Genomic DNA, 13,707 nt, shown 5'->3' with positions numbered 1-13,707 from the left:
TACAAGCACCTAAAATGGTTTAGAAGCTTTTGTCTTCATTTGTCAACAGCCCTAATTCTTTTATTTCTGGGGAGATTACTCTTGGGCTTACTGGGTCTATTGTACTCCTCTGGGCATGGGGATGTGATATTTTACACGTTGTTGAATTAAGCCCTTGTCATTTCTGGGCTAACACTCCCCAGATGAGTCAGATGTTCGCTTCTCAGCGGTGTGGCCTCTGGTAGCGGCTCTGCCTTCAAAGGTCAGTTCGCTCTTTTCTCTGAGGGCCCCCGGCTCGGCTGCCACCTAATGGTGAGTTTTGCGATGAGTAAGAAATGACTCTTAAACAGTTCGAATGCGCCCTTGGACATGAGACCCTCTGATGCTGTGAGTCATTCTGGATGACAGCGTGAGAGATATTACTCATCGTTGTGAAAGATGATTGTCTTAAGTGCTTCTGCTGAATGGGAATCTGCCTTTGAAAAACAATTCCATTTTATTTTCATCAAATCTAATAATTTTTTCTCTTCAAAGTGGACTCTAGCAGAAGAACCTGGCATCGGGGGAGGAGAGGTGTATTGCTAATAGTCGCCCAGCCTTTGGAATGTGCTAAGGTCTATTTTAAGCACTTAGAATATCTCACTTAATCCTTATTTAAATCCTGAGGTAGGTAGTGCAATCATAACAAAATTAGTAAGTATTATCATTGTTGTGGTTGTTATTTTACGAATGAGAGAATTCAGCTTTGGGCTGGTCTAAGAACACTTAGCTACTAAGTGGCAGAACTAGAATTGTAGCCCAGGCCTGTCTGACATCAGTAACTGTTCTTGAGCACACTGCTCCTGAATGATGCACGAGTCTGCACACCCGCTAGGTTCCAGCGTGAGCTCATCCCACAAGGCATTTGTTGAGGCCCAGAATTGGGCACTGGTTATCAGCCATGACCTAGACACAGTCCCTTTCCTCCGGAGTGTACAGTCTAGTAGGAGAGAAAATAAAAGTAAACAAGCAATTGCAATAGAGCTTGATAAATCCTACAGTTAAGTGAACAGGAGGTGCTGAGGGACCGCATATGTATAAATGGCCTATCCTGTAACCTTGAGGCAGGCAGACAGACTTCCCAAGGAAGGTCACCAAGGTAATTCCTATTGGATGAATGGGAATCAGGCAGGTCCAAGGAAGGAGGGGGTTAGAGCAGAGAGCAGGACATGTCCCACAGAACAAGCAGCAGGTGTGAGGGGCCAGAGGTCCCAGATGGGTGCTGAGTTCTGGGAAAACACTCTCATGACTGAATGGTGTCACGAAGGGACCATGGAGTTGACTCATTTGGCTGCTGACTTTTGCCCTCTATCCCTGGCAGGGCACTGGCTATCCCATTTTGAAAAAAACACTGCTTTGCAGAGAAAAGGCTCTGAGAAGGAGGAGAGAAGACAGATTTTTTTTTATCATCCTTTCTGTGGCCTGAAATGGGCATATGACAGCTGTCCTGGGCCCTGGGGGGAAGCCTTGGAATGCAATCTGTTTTAGCTCCAGGCTCAGCCCTGCCTGGCCTGGTGAGGACATCGCAGCACCACATGTTAGATCCTGGTGCAATCTCAAAGCTAAAATTTCAGAGGATACATTGCATTTTCCTATTAAACATAACAGCAGAGAAGAAGGAAACCACTGTAATGGAACAGACTGAAGAGAAGGCTACCAGTTGTGTGCTTGCTAGTACCTTCCACAGGCGGTATGAAGGAATTAGGGGCTCTTCTCTAACCTCTATGACCTTGGGAGGGCCTCCTTTCCCTTTGCTTCTCTGAGACATTGCCCCTCTAATGGTCTTCAGTACAACTCTGTTAGTTGGGTGCTTAATGGGCAAAGCCATTTTACCAAAGGAGTAAACCATGAAGAAGGTAACTCACAGGGATGCAGCATATTTTTGTTAACTGGACTTGGCTTTGGCTTCATACCATGATTGGTCTACGGCCTGATCATTTTTGTTTCTTCTGTTCATTACCAGCCTAATAGGGTCACTTCACCTGGGCCCTTGGCGACACTTTGGACATTCTTGTTAGACTTTTCAGACCTAACCCTTTGGTTCAGGTTGAAATGATTGTTCCAGAGCTTCCTGAATCTCAGCCTGTTGTTTCTTCAGTATTTTGTTGTGCCCCTTAATCAAGTCTCCACTCCCAGGCTCTTTCTTTCCTCAGAAAAATTCTCCCTCAGTGATTGCATGCCTTTCTTTAGGTCTTTGTGACAAGTTAATACCACGGGAGTCTTCTAGTCTTGATGGCAGTGATGAGGACCATCTTGCAAGTCTAATACATGGGACATTGTTGTGGCACTTGCTATGGAAAGTGGAAGGACTTAGCACCAATTTTTCTATTCCCTGTCTGATGTGTAGCATTCTATTAAACCTCTTTCATAGTGTGGTAGTTACCACCTGTAATCCCAGCACCTTGGGAGGCCAAGGCAGGTGGATAACGAAGTCAGGAGTTCCAGACCAGCCTGACCAACATGATGAAACCCCGTCTCTACTAAAAATACAAAAATTAGCTGGGCGTGGTGGCACGTGCCTGTAATCCCAGCTACTCAGGAGGCTGAGGAAGAAGAATTGCTTGAACCCGGGAGGCGGAGCTTGCAGTGAGACGAGATTGCACCACTGCAGTCCAGCCTGGCAACAGAGCTAGACTCCATCTCAAAAAAAAATGTAAGAACCTGGACTCCAGTCCTACCACTGGCTAATCTGAATAATATTAGATAATTTATCTCACCTCCTTGTGCCTCATTTTCTTCATGTATAAAACGGCATCATGATAATAATTAGTTCATGGGATTGTCCTCAGGGTTAATGAGTTGGCACCTGTACAGCACTGAGACCTGTGACTGGCCCAGAGCAAGTACTATCGAGCATTTGCTTTCTTTGGTCAGCAGCTGTTCTCTTTGCAGACCACTTCCTGTGGTCCCCCCAACCATGATCAAATCACTATTCGTTTCTCCCATGTCTTATTTAGATAAGATTTCCTTCAGAAATGAATTGCCAAGACATTCACAATGTTCATTTGGGAAGTGGCATTTCTTCACAGTGACTTCCCCAAGACTTGAGAAAGCTCATATGGAGTAGGAAAGACTCTGGATACACCAGATCCCAGCTCATTCCTTTTACTCAACAAAATCACAGCTTTTTCCTACTTCCTCATTCCAAAAGCCCAGCTGTGGAATGTTCTGGCTGCTGTGCCCATTTCTTCCTCTAATATTAGTTCTGAATTCTCTCGAGTAGGCTCAAGTAATAGGTATAGTAAATTTATTTTCAATAACTTTCCATTAAAATTTGTAATGTATGCTCATGGAGACCAATGTTCTATTGCGTGCTATTTTATACTTTTTAGTCTTGGAGTCTGCTCCATCTATTTGAATGAGGTTTGGATAGATGTTTGCCTTGGTGTTTCTTAATATATTCCTTAAGCCTGAACAAAAGCCTGACATGACAATGCCCACTCATCATTTTCTTCTCTTCAGGAATTGTTTTGTGCAATAATAAAATGCTATTGCTTCTTAGTGATTTGTTTGTGGCAAAAGAGCCAAAAATTATATCTGCTGGATCTTGTTTGCCTTAAAAACAAAATTCCGTTTCTTTCAGGTATAATATAATTTGATTTGTCTTATTCTTCATGGATATTACATTTTCATCTTTGTTTCTCTGAATTCTGACATAGTTGTCTCTGTTGCATCATGGGAAAGGTGAGAACTTAAAACAAAAATTCTTACTATTTGAGTTCAGTTTTATCTTCGCAAACATTACAAGACATAAAATGACCTTTGCTGATACTGGCTGCTATGGCTCAATGCCCCATGGAAGGGACCACAATATATTTAACTGGGAGACTTGCCCTACTGACTTTGCAGTTGGAAAAATGGTAAATAATCAAATTCTCTCTTTGTCTTTGTTCACCATCATGATTTTCTGGCAGCAAGGAGAAGTACTCTGAGATGGTTAAGAAGAACATATTAACACAGTGGGTGTGATAGCTGAACAGATTGGGATGAGCACACTTTCTATGATTGAATTTCTTTCTAGTTGTTGGATAATTTTAAATTTATGTGCATCACCTTTCCATAGTTGAGTGGGAAACTGGGATCTCATATAGGGTCTTTTTGGTTAAAGGATTTGTGGGTTTCCTGCTTAGGAGATCACAAGCCTCTATTCCTCCCCTGAGCTGTTACTGGCCCTGGGTGTTCCTTGGCAATACTGTGAAGTAGGGGAAGACCATCTGGGATATCCCCCCTACATCCCTTTCACGGACCCTTCACCCACTTCTGGGCTCCCTTCTCTGGAGTATCTGGCTGCCCAGAGCCCTGTGCTGTCAAACCTCACCCTTGGCAGCTCTCACTTGTTTCCCTTCTTGTTGCCCTGGGGCAGGGGGAAAGATAAAATGTGCAGCATTGCTTTCGGTACCTAGATCCATTTCAAATCATTTGTTTTTTGTACCTGGTCCCATTTAAAAAGTTACAGATATGTCTCTATACTTATCACCTATATCAATGACTTAAAATTACTTTATTCGATTTTTCAAGTAAAACGTGTACAAGATTTGTACACTGAAAACTGCAAAATGCTGATGAAAGAAATCAAAGAAGCTCTAAATAAATGGAAAGACTTATATATTCACAGATTGGAAGACTCAACATAATAAAGATGTCAGTTTTCCCCGTACAGATTTATAGATTTAATGCAGTTTCTATCAAAATCCCAGTGAGAATTTTTATATAGTTATAGACTAGTTTATTCTAAAATTCGTATGGAAAGACAAATGAATTAGCATAGCTAAAACAATTTTGAAAAAGAATAAATTGGAAGGAATCACTACTTTATTTTAAGACCATGTACACTACAGTAATCTTGACAGTGTGGTGTAGGTGAAGGAATAGAAACAAACATAGATCAATGGAACAGAATAAAGCTTCAAGAAATAAACTCGCATAAATATGCTCAACTTATTTTTTATTGTTCTCAGTAAAGTACATATAACATAAAATTTACTATATAAACCATTTTTAAATGTACAGTTTAGCAGTATTAAATACATTCATAATGTTGTGCAAATATCACCACCATTCATCGCCATAACTATTTTCATAGTATAAAACTGGAACCCTATACCCATTAAATAATTAATAATTATTTAATAATAATTAGTTATTAAATAATAACTCCCTCCCCTCAGTCTGTAGCTTCCACCCTTTTACTTTCTGTCTCTATGATTTTGACTACTCATATTCCTTCATATAAGTTGAATCATATAGTACTTGTATTTTTGTGACTGACTTATTTCACTGAACATAAGGTTCATCCATGTTATAGCATATTGAAGAATTTCTTTCCTTTTAAAGGGCAATATTCCATTGGATAGTGTTTTAGTCAAATTTATGCTACTATCACAAAATATCACAGACTAGGTAAATTATAATGAACTGAAATTTATTTGACTTACAGTTATGGAGGCTGGGAAGTCCCAGAACATGGTACTGGCATTTGGTGAAGGCCTTTGTGTTGTGTCATTCCATCACAGAAGGCAGAAGAACAAGAGAGAGTGAGAGTGAGGGAAAGAGGGCTCATACTTTACCTGGGAACCCTAATTGGATGATCATGCGATTACTCAATTGGTTATTGGATAATCCTGCAATACGCCAATCCTTATTATAACAGCATAAATCTATTTATGATGGCTGGCAGAGTCTTCATGGCCTAATCATCTCTTTAAAAGTCCCACCTTTCAACACTGTTGCATTGGGGATTAAATTCCCAACACATGAACTTTGGGGGACACAGTCAAACCATAGCATATGGGTATACCACATTTTGCTTTTCCATTCATTCATTGATGTACATTTGGGTTACTTCAACATTTTAGCTATTGTAAATAATGCTGCTATGAGCATGGGTGTACAAATACCTCTTTGAGACCGTGCTTTCAGTTCTTTTTGTTATATACCAGGAAGTGGAATTGCTAGATCATACGGCAATCCTATTTTTCACTTTTTGAGGAAATACTATACTGTTTTTCACATAGGCTGTGCCATTTTATATTCCCACAAACAGTGCACAAGTGTTCGTATTTTTCCACATCTTCACCAATCCTTGCTATTTTTGATATTTTTGATAGGAGTCATCCTAATTTGTGTGAGGTGGTATCTTATTGTAGTTTGATTTGCATCTCATATTGACCATTTGTACATGTACTTTGGTGAAATGTCTATTCAAGTCCTTTGCCCAGTTTTGAATCAGTCTGTGTTATTGTTGCTGAGTTTTAGGAGTTCTCTATATATTCTGGATTTTTATCTCTTGTAAGCTATGTGATTTCCAAATGCTTTCTCCCATTCTGTGGTGTATTAAGCTGTTCTTGTATTGCTATAAAGAAATACCTGAGGCTGTGTAATTTATAAGGTAAAGAGGTTTAATTGGCTCATGGTTCTGCAGGCTGTACAGGAAGCATGACATTGGCAACCGGTCAGCTTCTGGGGAGGTTTCAGGAAGCTTACAGTCATGGCAGAAGATGACGGGGGAGCAGACAGTCACATGGTGAGAGTGGAAGCAAGAGGTGGGGAGGGGGGAGGTGCCGCACACTTAAACAACCAGATCTCATAATTGCTTGCTATCTTGATGACACCTCCAAACCATAAAGGATCTGTCCCCATGACCCAAACACCCATCCCCATTTCCAACAGGGGATTATAATTAGACATGAGATTTAGAGGGGACAACATCAAAACCGTATCATGTAGGCTGCCTATTTATTCTGTTAGTAGTGTCTTTTGATGCACAAATTAACTGATTTTTGACAGATCCAAAAGCAATTCAATGGAGGAAGAATAATCTTTTCAGCAAATGGTACTGAAGTAGTTACACTCATAGGCCAATAAAAAGAACTTTAAAATAAACCTCACGTTTTTAAATGAAAAATAACTCAGAATGAATTTATATACTTAAATATAAAACACAAAGTTATAAAAAATTCAAAAGAAAACATAGGAGAAAATCTTCAGGATCTAGGGTTAGTGAAAAGTTCTTAAATGTGATATGAAAAACCATGATTTATGGAAGAAAATCAACAAGTTGGACATCATCAAAATGAAAAACTTTTGCTCTACAATGAACTTTATTAAAAAGATGAAAAGACAATATCTGGACTGGAAGAAAGTATTTTCAAACCAAATATCTGACAAAAGAGTTATATCTAAACTATATAAAGGACTCACAAAGCTCAACAATAAAAAATATCAAAGATCAAATTAGAAAATGGGCAAAAGATATAAATAGACATGTCACCAAAGGGTATACAGATGGCAAAAAAGGAACATGAAAATTTGTTCAACATCATTAGCCATCAGGGAAATGCAAATTAAATATCACTATACACCTATTAAAATAGCTACCATTTAAAAAATAGGAATAATATCAAATGTTGACAAGAACTGAAGAACTGGCACATCCATACATTGCTGATAGGAATGTAAAATGGTACTGTCTTCCTGGAAAATAGTCCGGCAGTTTCTTAAAAAAATTAAACATACTTACACTTACCTTATAAGCCAGCAGTTGAACTCCTGGACATTTGTACCAGAGAAATGAAAGGCTATGGCTACACAAAAATGTGTACACAAATGTTCACAGCAGCTTTACTTTTAATGGCCCAGAACTGGAAACAACCCACATGTCCTTCAATGGGTAAATGGTTAAACAAACAGTGCTACCTCTGTGCCACGAAATACTACTCAGCAATAAAAAGAAATGAACTATTGATACATGCAAGAACTTGAATGGATCTCAAGGAAGTTATGCTAAATGAAAAGAAAGCCAATTCCAAGAGCTTACATACTATATACTTTCATTTATGTAACATTCTTGAAATACAAAATTCTAGAAATGAAGAACAGATTACTGGTTGCCAGGGAACAGGAAGTAGGAGTGGGGAGGGGTGTGAATATAAAGGGGTAGCATGAGGGATCTTTGTGGTGATAGAACCATTGTGTATCTTGATAGTGGTGGCAGTTACATAAATCTACACCTGTGATAGTTTTGCATTGAACTATATACGCACTCAGGCACACACACGAGTGGATATAAAACAAGTGAGATCTGAACAATGTATATGAATTATAACAATGTTAATTTCCTAGCTTTTATCATCATGTAAGATGTTACCACTGGGGAAAGTGGATGAATGGAACACAGGATTCTCTGTACTATTTTTGCAACTTCTGATGAATCTATACTTACTCCTAACTAAAAAGTATAAAAGAAAAATACAGGCTCATAGTAGCTACTTATACAATACAAAAGTCTCTCTTTAAAAATCTGGTAATTATCTACCCTCTTTTAATTCCTGTGCCTGAAGAAGCCAAAGTCTGGTGTGGAGCCCTTCTTGTCTTATCTTTCATATCAACACATAAGAAAATTCATAGGATTCTTTTTCCTTTTTTTTGTTTCACATGTATCATCTACATTATCCTGAAACTTGCTTCTGCCCTTTCCCAGTATGACACAGACATCCTCTGATGTTAACTCAGCTTACATGCATAGATCTTGCTGATTATGTTTACCAGCTGCACTGTTCACAGCAGCCATGCTGTGGTTTACTCACATGTTCCTTTATAGATGGACTGTTGCCAGTAATAATGCCTCTGCTTTTATTTCCGGTAGGCCAAATCTGCCATTCATTTTCAAACTTTACTTTAGTAGTGGAACACTTTCTTCAAACTCAATCCTATCACATCACAAAGTTCAATAAGTAAAAAACCTGTTAGGTTGAATGGGAATGAAGGAGCTTGGAGCTCCTCTGCCCCTTCAGCAGCCCCAGATGCATCTTGGCGAACCATTAGGGTTTAGAGAACGACAACAAAACCACTGACCTCCACCTTCTGATGCCTGCTCTTCTCCTGGCCTGAACTCTGATCCTGTCTGCTCCCTCTAATTCTTTCTGGGATCCTGTTTTAGATGGACAGACCCTCAGAAGCCAAGATCCTTGAAGTCCAGCCTTCTGACTACATGAGTTCTGCCCCAGCCCACCTGCTTAGACACCTCCATGTCAGTATCAATCTGAACCAGTCTTACATTTGCTACAACTCTAGGAGGCCAGCCTTAAGCCAAAATAGGTACCTAGCCCGTCCTTTCCTGGCTTACTGCCCTTTCTCCCTCACCCCCACCTCATCCTGCTACCAAGAGCCCAGTGTACCTTGTTATAGAGCCCTCCTTTCCAAGATTAAAACCCCAGCCTATTCTCTTCATCCCATTGCTCCTGGCTTTTCATCCTTGCTCTTTCCATTCTCCTTAATCTCTCTTAGGAGTGCAGTATCTCCTTCAGTCTTCCCCTTTGTTTTAAATCTCACACAGGCACACACAACTGGAGAAAACCCATCACACCTGCAGCTATCCTTTCCAATCAAATCACGCCCAGATCACGTTTGCAGCCTGGAATTCAGTCCAGTGCTCTGCCTCAAATCTCAAGCAATTTACCAGCCATTTTGACCTTTCACTTGCTGACTGTCTCCACAGACCTCAGCTTTGACTTGTTGAAGCAGACAATACATTGTCTTGCCAACAAGCTCCAGATTTTCTGCCTTTGACCTATGATGTCGTTGCTTCTCCTGTCATTCCTTCAAGTTCATATCTGCTTGTTCTCCAATTTGTGTTGAACCCATCCTTTATTTCCCTTCTCCTCTATTGTCATCCTAGTTAGAGTCCTAATGATTTCATATCAGTTCTTTGCAAGCCCTCTAATGATTCTCACTACCTGAAGTCTCTTCTTTTACTCCTTAATGTCACCCCCTCCAAACACCACTGCTGATAAAATTTTTCTGAAACACCACTTTCAGTGTGCCATTTGTCTTCTCAAAAACTTTCAGTGACTTCACTACCTAAAGGAGTAAGATCAAGCCCTTTAGCTTAGAAGTCGACCTCTCCAGTTGTCTTTACAAACTTGACTCCTACTATTCTCCTAAAATAAACAGACCAAGTAGGCTGGTAGCCTTTCAGTGCCTTAAAGACGCCAGGCCAATTTCCACCTCTGTCTTTGCTCGAGCTGTTTCTTTCGCCAAGAATGCTTCCCCGTGTTACCCTGATTTCTTAATCCCTATAGATTCTTGAACACCCCTCACTTCATTCTCAGCTCTGAGAAACCTTCCACAGACTGCACACATGCTGACTGACCTCTCATTTGCCACGTTGCAAACACTGACCAGGTTTACTGTCTCCATTTCAGGGCATTACGTCATTGTGTGTGGCACTCCTGCAGGCAGGGTGCATGCCATATATACACTGCATGTATTTGCTACCTTACTTAGCCTGGGCTTCTGCATGTAGCCAGAACTCAGGATTTGGCTCGGGCTCACTTATGTGCTTGAATGGTAGACATTATCTAGGGGCCAATTGCTTTATCATGTTTCCTTCTTTCTCTAACTTTGGGTCCATAGAGACTGTAACAACACCACAGAAAGTTGGAGATAAAGTGATGAACACTCACGCTGATGAGCTGGTGCTTTCAGGGAATTATTTAAACAGGAAGTGCTGTGGTTTGGCCAAATAGGGCCTGTATCTATCCAGACTGAGAAGGCAGCAACCCGTGTTCCCAGAGCATTGGCAAGAGAAGAAAAGCTTTTGGCAGAAATCAATTTGATAATGATGCAGGACTTAAAAGCTGCACTTTCAGCAATTGCATAAGAAAAGACTAAGAAGTCAGCATTCTCAGCTCTGAAAGAGGGAGTGGACATTCCAGAATAAGCAATGAGGGAAAATTGAACATAAGATGTAAGAGGGCCTGGAGGACTTGGCAGACATTATGGTGTGGGCCTCTATATAGCTTCCGCCACACCAGGGCAACCCGTGGTCCTTAGTGAGGAGAGACAGGAGTTTGATACCAGAATCTTGCAGGGGTCACCAGACAGAAGTGTCTGAACGTTGTTCTCTTTTATGCATGCAGGTTCAGCCATTTTTATCAAGTCGCTTTGTCGTCTTCATCAGTTCCTGAGCTGAAGAACATGTGCGGGTGAGATTTCGGAACTGGGCGGACCCAGGGGACTCTTCCAGAGCAGGCAGAGCCGCTTGTTCTTAACAGAGCCTTTTTGACAGAATGCACCTCTGCCTGAGTGTCTGTTACAAATGAACACCTCTAAATGTGGGCCTGAGGGAGAGAGGGCAGAAGAGAAACAGGAGAACTACCACTCACTGAATCTCCACTTTAGACCAGGTCCTTCGTTAGGCATTTCATTAACATTATCTGCAATCTTTACAGGAGCCCTGAAATATGGACATTGGTAACTGCATTATACAAATAAGGACATGGAGGCTTAGAGAGGTGAGGCCAACCTTGCCAATATCACAGCCAGGAAAGTATGAAGCTGGACTCCATCCACATCAGGTAGCCCCCTGTAAATCCTACACAAGGAGCCCCAGAATCTGCAGTGACATGCTGGCTTCCTTCCACTGGTGCCATCGGGGCCTGTAGAGCAGGAGCTGTTTTTGTGATTAGCAAAGTTGTTTCTTAACACAAACAATGGCCTTTTCATTTAAGGCAGCTTCTCCATGAAGAGCCTTGGAAGCGTCTGCAGGAAATGACAGGTGCATCTCTCTTGCAGCAAAAGGCCTTCAGAACAGCAGGGCAGCACGGCAAAGCTGCTTGCTGTGTGCGTGCCCCGGCAGTCATTACTGTGTTCCTCGGAGCTATGGGGCTGAGAAAGGGGAAGCAGAGGAGCCTTGACTCTCTGGAAGAGAACACAAAAGTGTACCTTCTTTTTCCTGGCCTTGCAGTCTACACACACATTACCTCATTTAATCCCTGTCTTTCAAGGAAGATAGCAGAGTCCCTAAGAGGGTCAGGAAGTTGTCAAGGTCACACAGCTCCTAAAGAGCAGAGTTCCTCAGACTCAGGTGTTCTGCCTCCAGAACTCATGGTTTCCCTGCTGTGTTGCTAATGCAGCACTCTCACGATGAACCTGTTCAGTTCCCCAGAGGGTTGAAGTTGTGCTACCAGCAGCTCTATAGGCTGATTTTCAGAGACACTAGCGGGGCTACCCATTGCTCTCTAGACTCTCTCTCCTACTTATTTCTTGATGCTTGAAACTATTTTAAGACCAGGGAACAAGTCCTTTAATTCTATAATTAGAGATGTAGTAAAATGCAAATACTGTACAAAAGGTAGCAGCATTGACTTAAATTTTCACTAAAGTGAAAATGACTTATAGGTAGCCTAGCCAAATGAAAAGAACATGTGTTTAGGATTCAGAAAGAGCTGAGTCCACAATTGGCTTCACCAGATGTGAGGCTTTGTGGCCTGGGCTTGTTTCACCTTGCTGAGCCTCAGACTCCTCATCTATAAAATGAGAATTAAGCTACTTACCTCTAAGAGTAAGCATAAAGATTACACAGAAGTGCACATAAGCGCTCCAAACAGTGTTTGGCATAAGGTATATGCTGAAAAAATGATAATTATTCTTTTCATAACTATTACGATTTCTCCATAGTTTTGAGCTACCAAGAGATGTAATCATACAAAAGAAACAGCAAATGTGGGGTTTTCAACCGTTATTTTAAGTTCCGGGGTACATGTGCAGGATGTGCAGGTTCGTTACATAGGTAAATGTGTGCCATGGTGGTTTGCTGCACAGATCAACCCATCACCTTGGTATTAAGCCCAGCTTCCATTAGCTATTCTTCCTGATGCTCTCTCTCCCCCAACAGGCCCCAGTGTGTGTTGTACCACCCACCATGTGTCCATGTAGTTCTCATCATTTAGCTCCCACTTATAAGTGAGAACATGCAGTGTTTGGTTTTCTGTTCCTGTGTTAGTTTGCTGAGGATAATAGCTTCCAGCTCCATCCATGTCCCCACAAAGGACAAGACCTTGTGATTTTTTTATGGCCTCAAAGTATTCCATGGTGTATATGCACCACATTTTCTTTATCCAGTCTATCACTGATGGGTATTTAGGTCGATTCCATGTCTTTGCTACTGCAAATAGTGCTACAATGAACATACACATGCGTGTATCTTTATAATAGAATGATTTATGCTCCTTTGGATATATACCCAGTAATGGGATTGCTGGGTCAAATGGTATTTCTGCCTCTAGATCTTTGAGGAATCACCACACTGTCTTCCACAATGGTTGAACTAATTTACACTCCCACCAACACTGTAAAAGCATTCTTTTTACTCTGCAACCTTGCCAGTATCTGTTTTTAAAAAAATTTTTAATAATCACCATTCTGACTGCCGTGAGATGGTATCTTATTGTGGTTTTGATTTGCAAGAAATAGCAAATGTCGATTTGGAAGACCTGGCTGATGCCAGCTCCACCCAGTTGGGAACTCCCTAATCTTGGACACATTACACTCTTAGCCTTAGACTTTTCACTTTAAAACCAGGCTGTTGCGAGGATCAAGTGAAATAATGCATGTGAAAGTGCTTTGTAATCTGTGAAGTTATATATCAATATCCAGTTATGGTGGATGTTGAAAAATATAGGGTGAATACAAAGGTATTAGTCTCCAATTATAACCTTATTGGCCAGAGTACTGATTACAGGTTATAAAGTGTTGACAGTACAATCTTGCTGAAGCTGTAAAGAAATTGCACCTTAATGCTATGTCTCTATGGGTGTGTATATATGTAAATAGACACATAAATTTTATAGACACTTATGATCATATGTTGTATTATAGATATCACTCTAATTACGTATCACATAAACC

The 13,707-nt window shown here is 40.8% G+C and overlaps 1 protein-coding gene across 2 annotated transcripts in view; it reads right to left on the bottom strand.

The window, feature by feature from the left end:
* Nucleotides 1-5,119: 5,119 nt before the first annotated feature.
* CYSLTR2 (cysteinyl leukotriene receptor 2) overlaps nt 5,120-13,707 on the bottom strand; it is a 93,557-nt gene continuing 84,969 nt past the window's right edge. The window contains exon 6 of one of the 2 annotated variants that reach the window (XR_008670838.2): nt 5,120-11,718. The gene's annotated coding sequence lies outside the window, so the exon portion shown is untranslated. The remainder of the gene's footprint in view (nt 11,719-13,707) is intronic. The other variant, XR_008670840.2, reaches the window with a different exon arrangement.

This window comes from Gorilla gorilla, chromosome 14, assembly GCF_029281585.2.
Source record: "Gorilla gorilla gorilla isolate KB3781 chromosome 14, NHGRI_mGorGor1-v2.1_pri, whole genome shotgun sequence".
In the NCBI taxonomy this organism is placed as follows: Eukaryota; Metazoa; Chordata; class Mammalia; order Primates; family Hominidae; genus Gorilla; species Gorilla gorilla.
The sequence above is the reverse complement of the archived record's forward strand: the minus strand, read 5'-3'. Positions and strand labels throughout refer to the sequence as shown.